Source organism: Hydractinia symbiolongicarpus, chromosome 5, assembly GCF_029227915.1.
Source record: "Hydractinia symbiolongicarpus strain clone_291-10 chromosome 5, HSymV2.1, whole genome shotgun sequence".
NCBI lineage: Eukaryota > Metazoa > Cnidaria > Hydrozoa > Anthoathecata > Hydractiniidae > Hydractinia > Hydractinia symbiolongicarpus.
The window spans coordinates 23,839,042-23,856,653 of record NC_079879.1 but is presented as its reverse complement, the minus strand read 5'-3'; the positions used below and the strand labels follow the sequence as shown (position 1 = coordinate 23,856,653).

Below are 17,612 nucleotides of genomic sequence, written 5' to 3'. Positions count from 1 at the left end.
TATGTCAAAAACAAGGACTAAAGCATAAATACAGCTTTCTCCTCTTTTTTTCCCGCAGTTTCTTCCAGCCGATGTGTTAATTGAAGCTAAAGAAGAAAATGGCCAGAAACTTGAACGCAAAGCCTATTATCCGTATTCAAGTTAGATAGAATTCTGTGGAGCACGCTGTGTGCACTGGTCTATTACTTGCCACTTTCTCAAGTTTTGCCTCTCAGCACCTGCGTTTTGAGAGATACTATTGATTTTAGGTAAAAGTGTCACATTGCAATTTACATTTCAACTGCGCTGCAAACAGGATTCGAACCTGCGCGGGATATCCCATTTGATATCGAGTCAAACGCCTTAACCACTCGGCCATCGCAGCACGTAGATATCTTTGAGTACATCTTCGCGCAAGCGTTACAAACACGCCCTAGCTAAAGGTTTCCAATTATTAATTTGTTAAAGGAGTCGCATACTAGTTTGTATTCATCCATTTGTTACACATGCCGTATGTGACTGTGTCATATTTTCGGTAAGAACTTCCTCTCAAACAAAAATTGTATTATGTTAAATGTTGCGTAGTTTCTCCTGTCAAACCCCTGTGAAATCAACAAAGCTTGTGGCGTAATTAGCATGTAATTGTTAACACGTATGTCAAAAACAAAGAATAAAGTTTAAATATAGCTTTCTCCTCTTCTTTCCTATAATTTATTCCAGCCGATGTGTTAATTGCAGCTAAAGAAGCAAGTGGCCAGAAATATCAATGCAAAGACTATTATCGGCATTCAAGTTAGGTAGAATTTTGTGGAGCATGCCGTGTATATGTGTGCACTGGTGTATTACTTGCGACTTTTTCAAATCCTGCCTCTTGGTATTTGCGTTTTGTGGGATACTATTGATTTTAGGTAAAAGTGTCACATTACATTTTCCATTTCATCTGCGCTGCGAGCAGGATTCGAACCTGCGCGGGATATCCCATTTGATTTCGAGTCAAACGCCTTAACCACTCGGCCATCGCAGCACGTAGAATTCTTTGAGTACATCTTGGCGCAAATGCTACAAACCAGCCCTAGCTAAAGGTTTCTAATTATTAATTTGTTAAAGGAGTCGCATATTAGTTTAAATTCATCGATTTTTTACCCATGCCGTATGTGACTGTGTCATATTTTTGGTAAGAACTTTCTCTCAAACAAAAATTGTATTATGTTAAATGTTGCGTAGTTTCTCCTGTCAACCCCTGAGAAATCAACAAAGCTTGTGGCGTAATTCGCATGTAATCGTTAACACGTATGTCAAAAACAAGGACTAAAGCATAAATACAGCTTTCTCCTCTTTTTTTCCCGCAGTTTCTTCCAGCCGATGTGTTAATTGAAGCTAAAGAAGAAAATGGCCAGAAACTTGAACGCAAAGCCTATTATCCGTATTCAAGTTAGATAGAATTCTGTGGAGCACGCTGTGTGCACTGGTCTATTACTTGCCACTTTCTCAAGTTTTCCCTCTCAGCACCTGCGTTTTGAGAGATACTATTGATTTTAGGTAAAAGTGTCACATTGCAATTTACATTTCAACTGCGCTGCAAACAGGATTCGAACCTGTGCGGGATATCCCATTTGATTTCGAGTCAAACGCTTTAACCTCTCGGCCATCGCAGCACGTAGAATTCTTTGAGCACATCTTTGCGCAAATGTTACATACCAGCCCTAGCTAAATGTTTCTAATTATTAAATTGGTAAAGAAGTCCTATACTAGTTTGTAAACATCCATTTGTTACACATGCCGTATGTGACTGTGTGATATTTTCGGTAAGCAATTTCTCTCAAAAAATTTGCAATATATTAAATGTTGCGTAGTTTCTCCTCTCAACCCATGTGAAATCAACAAAGCTTGTGGCGTAATTCACATGTAATCATTAACACGTATGTCAAAAACAAGAAAAAAAATTTAAACTTAGCTTTCTCCTTGTCTTTCCCGCATTTTTTTCCAGCCGATGTATTAATTGAAGCTAAAAAAGCAAATGGCCAGAAACTTGAACGCAAAGCCAATTATCCGTATTCAAGTTAGATAGAATTCTGTGGAGCATGCTGTGTGCACTGGTCTATTACTTGCGACTTTCTCAACTTTTGCCTCTCAGCACCAGCGTTTTGAGAGATACTACTGATTTTAGGTAAAAGTGGTACATTGCATTTTACATTTCAACTGCGCTGCGAACAGGATTCGAACCTGTGCGGGATATCCCATTTGATTTCGAGTCAAACGCCTTAACCACTCGGCCATCGCAGCACGTAGATTTCTTTGAGTACATCTTTGCGAAACGTTACAAACCAGCTCTAGCTAAAGGTTTCTAATTAGTGATTGGTTAAAGAAGTCCTATACTAGTTTGTAAAAATCCATTTGTTGCACATGTGGTATGTGACTGTGCCAGTTTTTCGGTAAGAACTGTCTCTCAAAAAAAAGCTGCATTATAGTAAATGTTGCGTAGTTTCTCCTGTCGTCCCATGTGAAATCTAAAATGCCTGTGGCGTAATTCACATGTAATCATTAACACGTATGTCAAAAACAAGGAATAAAATTCAAACTTAGCTTTCTCCTCTTCTTTCCTGCATTTTCTTTCGGCCGATGTGTTAATTGTTTAAACGCAAAGCCTATTATCAGTATTCAAGTTAGGTAGAATTTTGTGGAGCATGCTGTGTGCACTGGTCTATTACTTGCCACTTTCTCACATTGTGTCTCTCTGCACCAGCGTTTGGAGAGATACTATTGATTTTAGGTAAAAGTGTCACATTGCATTTTACATTTCAACTGCGCTGCGAACAGGATTCGAAGCTTTGCGGGATATCCCATTTGATTTCGAGTCAAACGCCTTAACCACTCAGCCATCACAGACCATAGTTTTCATTGAGAAACATCTTCGTGCAAATGTTACAAACCAGCCCTAGCTAAAGGTTTCTAATTATTAATTTGTTAAAGGAGTCGTATACTAGTTTGTATTCATCCATTTGTTGCACATGCCGTATGTGACTGTGTCATACTTTCGATAAGAACTTTCTCTCAAACAAAGATTGCATTATGTTCAATGTTGCGTAGTTTCTCCTGTTAACCCATTTGAAACAACACAGCTTGTGGCATAATTGGCATGTAATCATTGACACGTATGTCAAAAACAAAGACTAAAGTTTAAATATAGCTTTCTCCTCTTCTTTCCTGCATTTTTTTCCAGCCGGTGTGTTAATTGAAGCTAAAGAAGTAAGTGGTTAAAAATATGAATGCAAAGCCTGCTATCGGCATTTAAGTTAGGTAAAATTTTGTGGAGCATGCTGTGTGCACTGGTCTATTACTTGCCACTTTCTCAACCTTTGCCTCTCTGCGCCAGGGTTTTGAGGGATACTATTGATTTTAGGTAAAACTGTCGCATTGAATTTTCCATTTCAACTGCGCTGCAAACAGGATTCGAACCTGTGCGGGATATTCCATTTGATTTCGATCCAAACGCCTTAACCACTCGGCCATCGCAGCACGTAGCTATCTTTGAGTACATCTTCGCGCAAGCGTTACAAACGCGCCCTAGCTAAAGGTTTCCAATTAGTAATTTGTTAAAGAAGTCGTATACTACTTTGTAAATATGCAGTTGTTACACATGCCGTATGTCACTGTGCCATATTTTCAGTAAGAACTTTCTCTAAAAAAAAAATTGCATTATCTTAAATGTTGAGTAGTGTCTCCTGTCATCCCATGTGAAATCTTAAAAACCTGTGGCGTAATTCACATGTAATCATTACCACGTATGTCAAAAACAAGGAAAAAAATTAAACTTAGCTTTCTCCTTGTCTTTCCCGCATTTTTTCCAGCCGAAGTGTTAATTGAAGCTAAAGAAGCAAATGACCAGAAACTTGAACGCAAAGCCTATTATCAGTATTCAAGTTAGGTAGAATTTTGTGGAGCATGCTGTGTGCACTGGTTTATTACTTGCCACTTTCTCAGATTTTGCCTCTGTGCACCAGCGTTTTGGGGGATACTATTGACTATAGGTAAAACTGACACATTGAATTTTCCATTTCAACTGCGCTGCGAACAGGACTCGAACCTGTGCGGGATATCCCATTTGATTTCGAGTCAAAAGCCTTAACCACTCGGCCATCGCAGCACGTAGATTTCCTTGAGTACATCTTCGCGCAAACGTTGCAAACACGCCCTAGCTAAAGGTTTCCAATTAGTAATTTGTTAAAGAAATCGTATACTACTTTGTAAATATGCAGTTGTTGCACATGCCGTATGTGACTGTGCCATTTTCTCAGTAAGAACTTTCTCTCAAAAAAAATTGCAATATATTAAATGTTGCGTAGTGTCTCCTGTCATCCCATGTGAAATCTAAAAAAACCTGTGGCGTAATGCACATGTAATCATTAAAACGTATGTCAAAAACAAGGAAAAAGAATTTAAACTTAGCTTTCTCCTTTTCTTTCCCGCATTTTTTTCCAGCCGATGTGTTAATTGAAGCTAAAGAAGCAAATGGCCAGATTCTTAAACACAAAGCGTATTATCCATATTCAAGGTAGATTGAATTCCGTGGAGCATGCTGTGTGCACTGGTCTATTACTTGCGACTTTCTCAACCTTTGCTTCTCAGCACCAGCGTTTTGACAGATACTAATGATTTTAGGTAAAAGTGTCACATTGCAATTTACATTTCAACTGCACTGCGAACATGATTTGAACCTGTGCGGGATATCCCATTTGATTTCGAGTCAAACACCTTAACCACTCAGCCATCACAGCACATAGTTTTCAATGAGAAACATCTTTGCGCAATTGATACGAACCAGCCCTAGCTAAAGGTTTCTAATTATTAATTTGTTAAAGGAGTCGTATACTAGTTTATATTCATCCATTTGTTACACATGCCGTATGTGACTGTGTCATATTTTCGGTAAGAAATTTTTCTCAAACAAAAATTGCATTATGTTAAATGTTGCGTAGTTTCTCCTGTAATCCCATGTAAAAGCAAAAACACCTGTGGCGTAATTCACATATAATCATTAACACGTATGTCAAAAACAAGGAATAAAATTTAAACTTAGCTTTCTCCTCTTCTTTCCCGCATTCTTTTCCAACCGATGTGTTAATTGAAGCTAAAGAAGAAAATGGCCAGAAACTTGAACGCAAAGCCTATTATCCAAATTCAAGTTATATAGAATTCTGTGGAGCACGCTGTGTGCACTGGTCTATTACTTGCCACTTTCTCAAGTTTTGCCTCTCAGCACTTGCGTTTTGAGAGATACTATTGATTTTAGGTGAAACTGTCGCATTGAATTTTTCATTTTAACTGCGCTGCGAACAGGATTCGAACCTACGCGGGATATCCCATTTGATTTCGAGTCAAACGCCTTAACCACTCGGCCATCGCAGCACGTAGATATTTTTCAGTACATCTTCGCGCAAGCGTTACAAACACGCCCTAGCTAAAGGTTTCCAATTATTAATTTGCTAAAGAAGTCGTATACTACTTTGTAAATATGCAGTTGTTACATATGCTGTATGTGAATGTGCCATATTTTCAGTAAGAACTTTCTCTCAAAAAAAAATTTCAGTATATTAAATGTTGCGTAGTGTCTCCTGTCATCCCATGTGAAATCTAAAAAACCTGTGGCGTAATTCACATGTAATCATTAACACGTATGTCAAAAACAAGGAATAAAGTTTTAATATAGCTTTATCCTCTTCTTTCCCATAATTTTTCAGCCGATGTGTTTATTGAAGCAAAAGAAGCAAATGGCCAGAAACTTGAACGCAAGGCCTATTATCAGTATTCAAGTTAGGTAGAATTTTGTGGAGCATGCTGTGTGCACTGGTCTATTACTTGCCACTTTCTCAACTTTTGCGTCTCTGCACCCGCGTTTTGGGGGATACTATTGATTTTAGGTGAAACTGTCGCATTGAATTTTTCATTTCAACTGCGCTGCGAACAGGATTTGAACCTGCGCGGGATATCCCATTTGATTTCGAGTCAAACGCCTTAACCACTCGGCCATCGCAGCACGTAGATTTCTTTGAGTACATCTTGGCGCAAATGCTACAAACCAGCCCTAGCTAAAGGTTTCTAATTATTAATTTGTTAAAGGAGTCGCATACTAGTTTGAATTCATCGATTTTTTACCCATGCCGTATGTGACTGTGTCATATTTTTGGTAAGAACTTTCTCTCAAACAAAAATTGTATTATGTTAAATGTTGCGTAGTTTCTCCTGTCAGCCCCTGAGAAATCAACAGAGCTTGTGGCGTAATTCGCATGTAATCGTTAACACGTATGTCAAAAACAAGGACTAAAGCATAAATACAGCTTTCTCCTCTTTTTTTCCCGCAGTTTCTTCCAGCCGATGTGTTAATTGAAGCTAAAGAAGCAAATGGCCAGAAACTTGAACGCAAAGCCTATTATCCGTATTCAAGTTAGATAGAATTCTGTGGAGCATGCTGTGTGCACTGGTCTATTACTTGCAATTTCCCAAATCATGCCTCTCAGCACCTGCGTTTTGCCGGATACCACTGATTTTAGGTAAAAGTGTCACATTGAATTTTCCATTTTAACTGCGCTGCGAACAGGATTCGAACCTGTACGGGATAAACCATTTGATTTCGAGTCCAACGCCTTAACCACTCGGCCATCGCAGCACGTAGATTTCTTTGAGTACATCTTGGCGCAAATGCTACAAACCAGCTCTAGCTAAAGGTTTCCAATTATTAATTTGCTAAAGAAGTCGTATACTACTTTGTAAATATGCAGTTGTTACATATGCTGTATGTGAATGTGCCATATTTTCAGTAAGAACTTTCTCTCAAAAAAAAATTGCAGTATATTAAATGTTGCGTAGTGTCTACTGTCATCCCATGTAAAATCTAAAAAACCTGTGGCGTAATTCACATGTAATCATTAACACGTATGTCAAAAACAAGGAATAAAGTTTTAATATAGCTTTATCCTCTTCTTTCCCATAATTTTTCAGCCGATGTGTTTATTGAAGCAAAAGAAGCAAATGGCCAGAAACTTGAACGCAAGGCCTATTATCAGCATTCAAGTTAGGTAGAATTTTGTGGAGCATGCTGTGTGCACTGGTCTATTACTTGCCACTTTCTCAACTTTTGCGTCTCTGCACCCGCGTTTTGGGGGATACTATTGATTTTAGGTGAAACTGTCGCATTGAATTTTTCATTTCAACTGCGCTGCGAACAGGATTCGAACCTGCGCGGGATATCCCATTTGATTTCGAGTCAAACGCCTTAACCACTCGGCCATCGCAGCACGTAGAATTCTTTGAGTACATCTTGGCGCAAATGCTACAAACCAGCCCTAGCTAAAGGTTTCTAATTATTAATTTGTTAAAGGAGTCGCATATTAGTTTAAATTCATCGATTTTTTACCCATGCCGTATGTGACTGTGTCATATTTTTGGTAAAACTTTCTCTCAAACAAAAATTGTATTATGTTAAATGTTGCGTAGTTTCTCCTGTCAGCCCCTGAGAAATCAACAAAGCTTGTGGCGTAATTCGCATGTAATCGTTAACACGTATGTCAAAAACAAGGACTAAAGCATAAATACAGCTTTCTCCTCTTTTTTTCCCGCAGTTTCTTCCAGCCGATGTGTTAATTGAAGCTAAAGAAGCAAATGGCCAGAAACTTGAACGCAAAGCCTATTATCCGTATTCAAGTTAGATAGAATTCTGTGGAGCATGCTGTGTGCACTGGTCTATTACTTGCAATTTCCCAAATCATGCCTCTCAGCACCTGCGTTTTGCCGGATACCACTGATTTTAGGTAAAAGTGTCACATTGAATTTTCCATTTTAACTGCGCTGCGAACAGGATTCGAACCTGTGCGGGATAAACCACTTGATTTCGAGTCAAACGCCTTAACCACTCGGCCATCGCAGCACGTAGATTTCTTTGAGTACATCTTGGCGCAAATGCTACAAACCAGCCCTAGCTAAAGGTTTCCAATTATTAATTTGCTAAAGAAGTCGTATACTACTTTGTAAATATGCAGTTGTTACATATGCTGTATGTGAATGTGCCATATTTTCAGTAAGAACTTTCTCTCAAAAAAAAATTGCAGTATATTAAATGTTGCGTAGTGTCTCCTGTCATCCCATGTGAAATCTAAAAAACCTGTGGCGTAATTCACATGTAATCATTAACACGTATGTCAAAAACAAGGAATAAAGTTTTAATATAGCTTTATCCTCTTCTTTCCCATAATTTTTCAGCCGATGTGTTTATTGAAGCAAAAGAAGCAAATGGCCAGAAACTTGAACGCAAGGCCTATTATCAGTATTCAAGTTAGGTAGAATTTTGTGGAGCATGCTGTGTGCACTGGTCTATTACTTGCCACTTTCTCAACTTTTGCGTCTCTGCACCCGCGTTTTGGGGGATACTATTGATTTTAGGTGAAACTGTCGCATTGAATTTTTCATTTCAACTGCGCTGCGAACAGGATTCGAACCTGCGCGGGATATCCCATTTGATTTCGAGTCAAACGCCCTAACCACTCGGCCATCGCAGCACGTAGAATTCTTTGAGTACATCTTGGCGCAAATGCTACAAACCAGCCCTAGCTAAAGGTTTCTAATTATTAATTTGTTAAAGGAGTCGCATATTAGTTTAAATTCATCGATTTTTTACCCATGCCGTATGTGACTGTGTCATATTTTTGGTAAGAACTTTCTCTCAAACAAAAATTGTATTATGTTAAATGTTGCGTAGTTTCTCCTGTCAGCCCCTGAGAAATCAACAAAGCTTGTGGCGTAATGCGCATGTAATCGTTAACACGTATGTCAAGAACAAGGACTAAAGCATAAATACAGCTTTCTCCTCTTTTTTTCCCGCAGTTTCTTCCAGCCGATGTGTTAATTGAAGCTAAAGAAGAAAATGGCCAGAAACTTGAACGCAAAGCCTATTATCCGTATTCAAGTTAGATAGAATTCTGTGGAGCACGCTGTGTGCACTGTTCTATTACTTGCCACTTTCTCAAGTTTTGCCTCTCAGCACCTGCGTTTTGAGAGATACTATTGATTTTAGGTAAAAGTGTCACATTGCAATTTACATTTCAACTGCGCTGCAAACAGGATTCGAACCTGCGCGGGATATCCCATTTGATATCGAGTCAAACGCCTTAACCACTCGGCCATCGCAGCACGTAGATATCTTTGAGTACATCTTCGCGCAAGCGTTACAAACACGCCCTAGCTAAAGGTTTCCAATTATTAATTTGTTAAAGGAGTCGCATACTAGTTTGTATTCATCCATTTGTTACACATGCCGTATGTGACTGTGTCATATTTTCGGTAAGAACTTCCTCTCAAACAAAAATTGTATTATGTTAAATGTTGCGTAGTTTCTCCTGTCAAACCCCTGTGAAATCAACAAAGCTTGTGGCGTAATTAGCATGTAATTGTTAACACGTATGTCAAAAACAAAGAATAAAGTTTAAATATAGCTTTCTCCTCTTCTTTCCTATAATTTATTCCAGCCGATGTGTTAATTGCAGCTAAAGAAGCAAGTGGCCAGAAATATCAATGCAAAGACTATTATCGGCATTCAAGTTAGGTAGAATTTTGTGGAGCATGCCGTGTATATGTGTGCACTGGTGTATTACTTGCGACTTTTTCAAATCCTGCCTCTTGGTATTTGCGTTTTGTGGGATACTATTGATTTTAGGTAAAAGTGTCACATTGCATTTTCCATTTCATCTGCGCTGCGAGCAGGATTCGAACCTGCGCGGGATATCCCATTTGATTTCGAGTCAAACGCCTTAACCACTCGGCCATCGCAGCACGTAGAATTCTTTGAGTACATCTTGGCGCAAATGCTACAAACCAGCCCTAGCTAAAGGTTTCTAATTATTAATTTGTTAAAGGAGTCGCATATTAGTTTAAATTCATCGATTTTTTACCCATGCCGTATGTGACTGTGTCATATTTTTGGTAAGAACTTTCTCTCAAACAAAAATTGTATTATGTTAAATGTTGCGTAGTTTCTCCTGTCAACCCCTGAGAAATCAACAAAGCTTGTGGCGTAATTCGCATGTAATCGTTAACACGTATGTCAAAAACAAGGACTAAAGCATAAATACAGCTTTCTCCTCTTTTTTTCCCGCAGTTTCTTCCAGCCGATGTGTTAATTGAAGCTAAAGAAGAAAATGGCCAGAAACTTGAACGCAAAGCCTATTATCCGTATTCAAGTTAGATAGAATTCTGTGGAGCACGCTGTGTGCACTGGTCTATTACTTGCCACTTTCTCAAGTTTTGCCTCTCAGCACCTGCGTTTTGAGAGATACTATTGATTTTAGGTAAAAGTGTCACATTGCAATTTACATTTCAACTGCGCTGCAAACAGGATTCGAACCTGCGCGGGATATCCCATTTGATATCGAGTCAAACGCCTTAACCACTCGGCCATCGCAGCACGTAGATATCTTTGAGTACATCTTCGCGCAAGCGTTACAAACACGCCCTAGCTAAAGGTTTCCAATTATTAATTTGTTAAAGGAGTCGCATACTAGTTTGTATTCATCCATTTGTTACACATGCCGTATGTGACTGTGTCATATTTTCGGTAAGAACTTCCTCTCAAACAAAAATTGTATTATGTTAAATGTTGCGTAGTTTCTCCTGTCAAACCCCTGTGAAATCAACAAAGCTTGTGGCGTAATTAGCATGTAATTGTTAACACGTATGTCAAAAACAAAGAATAAAGTTTAAATATAGCTTTCTCCTCTTCTTTCCTATAATTTATTCCAGCCGATGTGTTAATTGCAGCTAAAGAAGCAAGTGGCCAGAAATATCAATGCAAAGACTATTATCGGCATTCAAGTTAGGTAGAATTTTGTGGAGCATGCCGTGTATATGTGTGCACTGGTGTATTACTTGCGACTTTTTCAAATCCTGCCTCTTGGTATTTGCGTTTTGTGGGATACTATTGATTTTAGGTAAAAGTGTCACATTGCATTTTCCATTTCATCTGCGCTGCGAGCAGGATTCGAACCTGCGCGGGATATCCCATTTGATTTCGAGTCAAACGCCTTAACCACTCGGCCATCGCAGCACGTAGAATTCTTTGAGTACATCTTGGCGCAAATGCTACAAACCAGCCCTAGCTAAAGGTTTCTAATTATTAATTTGTTAAAGGAGTCGCATATTAGTTTAAATTCATCGATTTTTTACCCATGCCGTATGTGACTGTGTCATATTTTTGGTAAGAACTTTCTCTCAAACAAAAATTGTATTATGTTAAATGTTGCGTAGTTTCTCCTGTCAACCCCTGAGAAATCAACAAAGCTTGTGGCGTAATTCGCATGTAATCGTTAACACGTATGTCAAAAACAAGGACTAAAGCATAAATACAGCTTTCTCCTCTTTTTTTCCCGCAGTTTCTTCCAGCCGATGTGTTAATTGAAGCTAAAGAAGAAAATGGCCAGAAACTTGAACGCAAAGCCTATTATCCGTATTCAAGTTAGATAGAATTCTGTGGAGCACGCTGTGTGCACTGGTCTATTACTTGCCACTTTCTCAAGTTTTGCCTCTCAGCACCTGCGTTTTGAGAGATACTATTGATTTTAGGTAAAAGTGTCACATTGCAATTTACATTTCAACTGCGCTGCAAACAGGATTCGAACCTGCGCGGGATATCCCATTTGATATCGAGTCAAACGCCTTAACCACTCGGCCATCGCAGCACGTAGATATCTTTGAGTACATCTTCGCGCAAGCGTTACAAACACGCCCTAGCTAAAGGTTTCCAATTATTAATTTGTTAAAGGAGTCGCATACTAGTTTGTATTCATCCATTTGTTACACATGCCGTATGTGACTGTGTCATATTTTCGGTAAGAACTTCCTCTCAAACAAAAATTGTATTATGTTAAATGTTGCGTAGTTTCTCCTGTCAAACCCCTGTGAAATCAACAAAGCTTGTGGCGTAATTAGCATGTAATTGTTAACACGTATGTCAAAAACAAAGAATAAAGTTTAAATATAGCTTTCTCCTCTTCTTTCCTATAATTTATTCCAGCCGATGTGTTAATTGCAGCTAAAGAAGCAAGTGGCCAGAAATATCAATGCAAAGACTATTATCGGCATTCAAGTTAGGTAGAATTTTGTGGAGCATGCCGTGTATATGTGTGCACTGGTGTATTACTTGCGACTTTTTCAAATCCTGCCTCTTGGTATTTGCGTTTTGTGGGATACTATTGATTTTAGGTAAAAGTGTCACATTGCATTTTCCATTTCATCTGCGCTGCGAGCAGGATTCGAACCTGCGCGGGATATCCCATTTGATTTCGAGTCAAACGCCTTAACCACTCGGCCATCGCAGCACGTAGAATTCTTTGAGTACATCTTGGCGCAAATGCTACAAACCAGCCCTAGCTAAAGGTTTCTAATTATTAATTTGTTAAAGGAGTCGCATATTAGTTTAAATTCATCGATTTTTTACCCATGCCGTATGTGACTGTGTCATATTTTTGGTAAGAACTTTCTCTCAAACAAAAATTGTATTATGTTAAATGTTGCGTAGTTTCTCCTGTCAACCCCTGAGAAATCAACAAAGCTTGTGGCGTAATTCGCATGTAATCGTTAACACGTATGTCAAAAACAAGGACTAAAGCATAAATACAGCTTTCTCCTCTTTCTTTCCCGCAGTTTCTTCCAGCCGATGTGTTAATTGAAGCTAAAGAAGAAAATGGCCAGAAACTTGAACGCAAAGCCTATTATCCGTATTCAAGTTAGATAGAATTCTGTGGAGCACGCTGTGTGCACTGGTCTATTACTTGCCACTTTCTCAAGTTTTGCCTCTCAGCACCTGCGTTTTGAGAGATACTATTGATTTTAGGTAAAAGTGTCACATTGCAATTTACATTTCAACTGCGCTGCAAACAGGATTCGAACCTGTGCGGGATATCCCATTTGATTTCGAGTCAAACGCTTTAACCTCTCGGCCATCGCAGCACGTAGAATTCTTTGAGCACATCTTTGCGCAAATGTTACATACCAGCCCTAGCTAAATGTTTCTAATTATTAAATTGGTAAAGAAGTCCTATACTAGTTTGTAAACATCCATTTGTTACACATGCCGTATGTGACTGTGTGATATTTTCGGTAAGCAATTTCTCTCAAAAAATTTGCATTATATTAAATGTTGCGTAGTTTCTCCTCTCAACCCATGTGAAATCAACAAAGCTTGTGGCGTAATTCACATGTAATCATTAACACGTATGTCAAAAACAAGAAAAGAAATTTAAACTTAGCTTTCTCCTTGTCTTTCCCGCATTTTTTTCCAGCCGATGTATTAATTGAAGCTAAAAAAGCAAATGGCCAGAAACTTGAACGCAAAGCCAATTATCCGTATTCAAGTTAGATAGAATTCTGTGGAGCATGCTGTGTGCACTGGTCTATTACTTGCGACTTTCTCAACTTTTGCCTCTCAGCACCAGCGTTTTGAGAGATGCTATTGATTTTAGGTAAAAGTGTCACATTGCAATTTACATTTCAACTGCGCTGCAAACAGGATTCGAACCTGCGCGGGATATCCCATTTGATATCGAGTCAAACGCCTTAACCACTCGGCCATCGCAGCACGTAGATATCTTTGAGTACATCTTCGCGCAAGCGTTACAAACACGCCCTAGCTAAAGGTTTCCAATTATTAATTTGTTAAAGGAGTCGCATACTAGTTTGTATTCATCCATTTGTTACACATGCCGTATGTGACTGTGTCATATTTTCGGTAAGAACTTCCTCTCAAACAAAAATTGTATTATGTTAAATGTTGCGTAGTTTCTCCTGTCAAACCCCTGTGAAATCAACAAAGCTTGTGGCGTAATTAGCATGTAATTGTTAACACGTATGTCAAAAACAAAGAATAAAGTTTAAATATAGCTTTCTCCTCTTCTTTCCTATAATTTATTCCAGCCGATGTGTTAATTGCAGCTAAAGAAGCAAGTGGCCAGAAATATCAATGCAAAGCCTATTATCGGCATTCAAGTTAGGTAGAATTTTGTGGAGCATGCCGTGTATATGTGTGCACTGGTGTATTACTTGCGACTTTTTCAAATCCTGCATCTTGGTATTTGCGTTTTGTGGGATACTATTGATTTTAGGTAAAAGTGTCACATTGCATTTTCCATTTCATCTGCGCTGCGAGCAGGATTCGAACCTGTGCGGGATATCCCATTTGACTTCGTGGCAAACGCCTTAACCACTCGGCCATCGCAGCACGTACATTTCTTTGAGTACATCTTCGCGCAAACGTTACAAACTGGCCAGAGCTAAAGGTTTTTAATTATTAATTTGTTACAGAGATTGTATAATAGTTTGTAAATATCCATTTGTTACACATGCCGTATGTGACTGTGCCATATTTTCGGTAAGAATTTTCTCTCGCACAAAAATGTAAGTATCCGTTTATTAAACATGTCGTATGAAAAAAATCTTGGCAGGAATATGTTCTCAAAAGGTATCGTAGTTTCTCCTTCTATACCTGAAAACTTGAAAATCGAAAAATCTTGTCACTTATTTATTTTTTAATCATGTGGGATGTGACCGCGCCATATTTTTGGCAGGATCATTTTGTCCTAACAAATATTGCATGATGTTAAAGGTTGCGTATTTTCTCTTGATAGACCTGAAAATATGTAAAATCTAAAAAACTGGCGGCGTAATTTATACCTTGCCGTGCTATTTTATTTCCAATAGATAACATTCAACGTTGAACCCTTTACCATCGAATTGTGCGAGTGTAGCAAATTTCTGTGGTGGATATGTGTTATTGTACCCTACGGTATTCAATCACTCTGCCAACAGGGAACGAATATACTGCAGAAATGCTTGCAAAATCAAAAATGTGTGTGCCAACGAAACCAGTCTTTCAATGTTACGAAGCTTTACAGAACGAATAACGTCTCGTATTTTTGTGCAACATAAACTCCTTTTAAAATACAAAGATACTGATTTATACACTATCACGTGCCACGCAGTACAAAACACAGGCTCATGAGTAACATAGAACTAACATTCGAAAGAGCAAAACGGGTGAGGAGTTTTATAAAACAATCAAAGTTTGATTTAATGATACAAAAGTTTGCCAAAACAAATACGCTGATTTAATCATTTACCCCGTGGTGTGCAATATTATAATGATACTTAGGCATTGTATATTACATCTTATAAACAAGTGAATATAGTTAGCAATTCTCAGGCAAGAAAGTGTGTAAAAAAGTGTTACTGGTTTACTCATATTTAGAATCTATTTTACTTCTTTAGGAAGCGTCACCCATTTGTTTTATCATTTATGTAATCCCAAGGCACGCTGATGACTAAAAGCTTAGCACCAAGGTATATATAACGCAAAGACACATACTAAACGATACAAGGTAAGTAATGAAAGCGGAGGTTTGTTGCTGTAGATTTAAATCTTTAGATGTATACAGTAAAAACAAACGGAAACGAATAAGACCGTTATACATTAGTTTTAATTATTCGGAAACGTGCTATTGACAATTTTTTTTGGCTATTATCTGTACCAACATCGAATAGAACAATAAAATACCAAAATGGGCAAGACAAAACATTTCAATAGGGACGTGTTTCTGTATTTAAAATTATTTATCTACAAACGAGTTTTCAGAATTTGACGATTGTGGCAAAAAGGACTGTCAGAATACCTCAATAGTAAAACTCTATTCACGTGGTGGTTCTGGTTTAATTTTACTGTGAGATATAACAGATATGATATGAAAGCGTTCGGGTTGTACGCCCGCTAAAAATTCACACCGGTCACTGCTCGCTGTTAACATCTTTGGCTCGCAAACAGCGAATATTACAATTTAAGCTACCCTATAGCCCGTGGAAAATCTGAGTTCGCCGTTCCTACATATTCTAGTCCTTTCTACATATTCCGATACTCATATTACCGTCCATTGTACATTTCTCAGGCATCACTATTTCGTGGACCATTAGCACAAAGTGACAATATGGCTATTATTTTGAACATAATACGCCTATTTTTTGAAACATCCAAACCTGAATAAAAACGTAGATAAACCAAATTTAACTTGGCACGCCAGTCTCTTTTTTTCCCTTTAAAGGCTCACATTTTTATTATTCTGAAATTTTATTTGTTATCAGAATCCGAATTTGAAACAATGCCGGAAATACTAGCTAACAATATAGCTACTAAGAGTTATGATACATGAAACACCCAAATCACTATTTAGGTCATATTTTTATATTTATATTATTGGAAAACTTCATAGAATATTTATTTTAAATAAAAGATTTGTAATATTCAAACATTATATCAAGATTTAATTCGTTTATCAGATTTAAATTTTGATTGTGCATATACATCATTTTGGATTCCTAATAGCGTATAATAAATAAACAAAAATCTAATAAATCTGCGTTTATCAAAAATCTGAAATTTTATCCCTGACTTCTTTAGATTCCCCTTACTTCATTGCTGATGATTTCCTGTCCACGTTTTGTCCACGTTGTTGCGACGGGTAAATATAAATGACGGGCGACCCCGTGGATTTTTCCACGGGCTAACGACTAGTCTATATTACTAGTCGATAAAGCCCGTGGAAAAATCCACTGAGGCAGGATAAAAATGAAAAAGAAGCGTTATTTGAATTTTGATGACATCAGCAACCAATCCACAAAAAAAATATTCAGAAGCTTGTTTTCACGTTGCCTTTATTGTGTAGAGCTTAAAGCGCTGATCAAAATAATACATGGGATAATATGTTTTCGAGGAATGCCTAAGGAGATATAAGGATTTAAAAATTGTGCTGATTTAAGCAAAGGCCCGTGAAAATACAAGAAATTTTTTTTTTGAAATTTGTATACCTGTTGCCTTCCTCGTATAGATCTTGAAACGCTGATCAAGAAAATGTATAGGATCATGTACTTTTGACAAACGGTTGCAGAGATATTAGAGTTTAAAGGTTTTTTAATGACGTCATCAACCCGTCCATTCCAAAATGGATTTGGGGATCCAGGTTTGGGAAACTTACCCAAATTGGTCCTAGGTAATACTTTATATTATAATACCCGTATACGTCTGTCTGTCTGTGACGCAAAATGGTAGCTTAGCTGCGCAATAGCGCGAAGCACGCGATGCAGTATAAAAAGGACAGGCGAATCCGTGGATTTTCCACGGGCTAAAGACTAGTTTCAAATAATACTATTATAAATAAATATTTTAGGTTAAAAAGTAAGAAAAGTCAGGCTTATCATCGGAACGTCAGTTCGCGTTGAAGCGATTTCGGAATGTCAAATTTATAAAGTTGATCCAACGAATAAAACCTCCTCAACGTACGGAGACATTTTTTCTTTAATGTATCTTCTAAGGTATTAGGTATAACATATTTACTCCAAACATAACCGATTTCATCCCGTCTACGACCCAAAACATATAATGTCCGCCCATTGGCTGAAAATTGGAACGATAAACTGTCCTCTAAGTACTCTTTCGGTATAGTTATAACATATTTTATGTCACAACTTAAATAGTCTAGAACGAGTAGATCGTTGGCGTTCATTCTAACCGCTGCAAGAAATGACAGACTGGAAACGGTAGTTTGAAAAAA

At 38.0% G+C, this 17,612-nt stretch overlaps 22 non-coding genes across 22 annotated transcripts; all 22 read right to left on the bottom strand.

Annotated features, from left to right (window-relative positions):
• Positions 1-283: 283 nt before the first annotated feature.
• Trnas-cga (transfer RNA serine (anticodon CGA)) lies at positions 284-364 on the bottom strand. The gene has a single exon. It is a non-coding gene; the product is annotated as a tRNA-Ser (tRNA).
• Positions 365-922: 558 nt separating this feature from the next.
• Positions 923-1,003, bottom strand: Trnas-cga (transfer RNA serine (anticodon CGA)). Its single transcript has one exon. It is a non-coding gene; the product is annotated as a tRNA-Ser (tRNA).
• Positions 1,004-1,553: 550 nt separating this feature from the next.
• On the bottom strand, positions 1,554-1,634 carry Trnas-cga (transfer RNA serine (anticodon CGA)). The gene has a single exon. It is a non-coding gene; the product is annotated as a tRNA-Ser (tRNA).
• Positions 1,635-2,181: 547 nt separating this feature from the next.
• Trnas-cga (transfer RNA serine (anticodon CGA)) lies at positions 2,182-2,262 on the bottom strand. Its single transcript has one exon. It is a non-coding gene; the product is annotated as a tRNA-Ser (tRNA).
• A 522-nt stretch (positions 2,263-2,784) lies between these two features.
• Trnas-cga (transfer RNA serine (anticodon CGA)) lies at positions 2,785-2,865 on the bottom strand. Its single transcript has one exon. It is a non-coding gene; the product is annotated as a tRNA-Ser (tRNA).
• A 549-nt stretch (positions 2,866-3,414) lies between these two features.
• Positions 3,415-3,495, bottom strand: Trnas-cga (transfer RNA serine (anticodon CGA)). Its single transcript has one exon. It is a non-coding gene; the product is annotated as a tRNA-Ser (tRNA).
• A 547-nt stretch (positions 3,496-4,042) lies between these two features.
• Positions 4,043-4,123, bottom strand: Trnas-cga (transfer RNA serine (anticodon CGA)). The gene has a single exon. It is a non-coding gene; the product is annotated as a tRNA-Ser (tRNA).
• Positions 4,124-4,673: 550 nt separating this feature from the next.
• Positions 4,674-4,754, bottom strand: Trnas-cga (transfer RNA serine (anticodon CGA)). Its single transcript has one exon. It is a non-coding gene; the product is annotated as a tRNA-Ser (tRNA).
• A 550-nt stretch (positions 4,755-5,304) lies between these two features.
• Positions 5,305-5,385, bottom strand: Trnas-cga (transfer RNA serine (anticodon CGA)). The gene has a single exon. It is a non-coding gene; the product is annotated as a tRNA-Ser (tRNA).
• Positions 5,386-5,932: 547 nt separating this feature from the next.
• Positions 5,933-6,013, bottom strand: Trnas-cga (transfer RNA serine (anticodon CGA)). The gene has a single exon. It is a non-coding gene; the product is annotated as a tRNA-Ser (tRNA).
• Positions 6,014-6,562: 549 nt separating this feature from the next.
• On the bottom strand, positions 6,563-6,643 carry Trnas-cga (transfer RNA serine (anticodon CGA)). The gene has a single exon. It is a non-coding gene; the product is annotated as a tRNA-Ser (tRNA).
• A 547-nt stretch (positions 6,644-7,190) lies between these two features.
• On the bottom strand, positions 7,191-7,271 carry Trnas-cga (transfer RNA serine (anticodon CGA)). The gene has a single exon. It is a non-coding gene; the product is annotated as a tRNA-Ser (tRNA).
• A 548-nt stretch (positions 7,272-7,819) lies between these two features.
• On the bottom strand, positions 7,820-7,900 carry Trnas-cga (transfer RNA serine (anticodon CGA)). Its single transcript has one exon. It is a non-coding gene; the product is annotated as a tRNA-Ser (tRNA).
• Positions 7,901-8,447: 547 nt separating this feature from the next.
• Trnas-cga (transfer RNA serine (anticodon CGA)) lies at positions 8,448-8,528 on the bottom strand. The gene has a single exon. It is a non-coding gene; the product is annotated as a tRNA-Ser (tRNA).
• Positions 8,529-9,078: 550 nt separating this feature from the next.
• Trnas-cga (transfer RNA serine (anticodon CGA)) lies at positions 9,079-9,159 on the bottom strand. Its single transcript has one exon. It is a non-coding gene; the product is annotated as a tRNA-Ser (tRNA).
• Positions 9,160-9,717: 558 nt separating this feature from the next.
• Positions 9,718-9,798, bottom strand: Trnas-cga (transfer RNA serine (anticodon CGA)). Its single transcript has one exon. It is a non-coding gene; the product is annotated as a tRNA-Ser (tRNA).
• Positions 9,799-10,348: 550 nt separating this feature from the next.
• Positions 10,349-10,429, bottom strand: Trnas-cga (transfer RNA serine (anticodon CGA)). The gene has a single exon. It is a non-coding gene; the product is annotated as a tRNA-Ser (tRNA).
• Positions 10,430-10,987: 558 nt separating this feature from the next.
• Trnas-cga (transfer RNA serine (anticodon CGA)) lies at positions 10,988-11,068 on the bottom strand. The gene has a single exon. It is a non-coding gene; the product is annotated as a tRNA-Ser (tRNA).
• A 550-nt stretch (positions 11,069-11,618) lies between these two features.
• Positions 11,619-11,699, bottom strand: Trnas-cga (transfer RNA serine (anticodon CGA)). The gene has a single exon. It is a non-coding gene; the product is annotated as a tRNA-Ser (tRNA).
• Positions 11,700-12,257: 558 nt separating this feature from the next.
• Trnas-cga (transfer RNA serine (anticodon CGA)) lies at positions 12,258-12,338 on the bottom strand. Its single transcript has one exon. It is a non-coding gene; the product is annotated as a tRNA-Ser (tRNA).
• Positions 12,339-12,888: 550 nt separating this feature from the next.
• Positions 12,889-12,969, bottom strand: Trnas-cga (transfer RNA serine (anticodon CGA)). Its single transcript has one exon. It is a non-coding gene; the product is annotated as a tRNA-Ser (tRNA).
• Positions 12,970-13,516: 547 nt separating this feature from the next.
• Positions 13,517-13,597, bottom strand: Trnas-cga (transfer RNA serine (anticodon CGA)). Its single transcript has one exon. It is a non-coding gene; the product is annotated as a tRNA-Ser (tRNA).
• Positions 13,598-17,612: the final 4,015 nt, after the last annotated feature.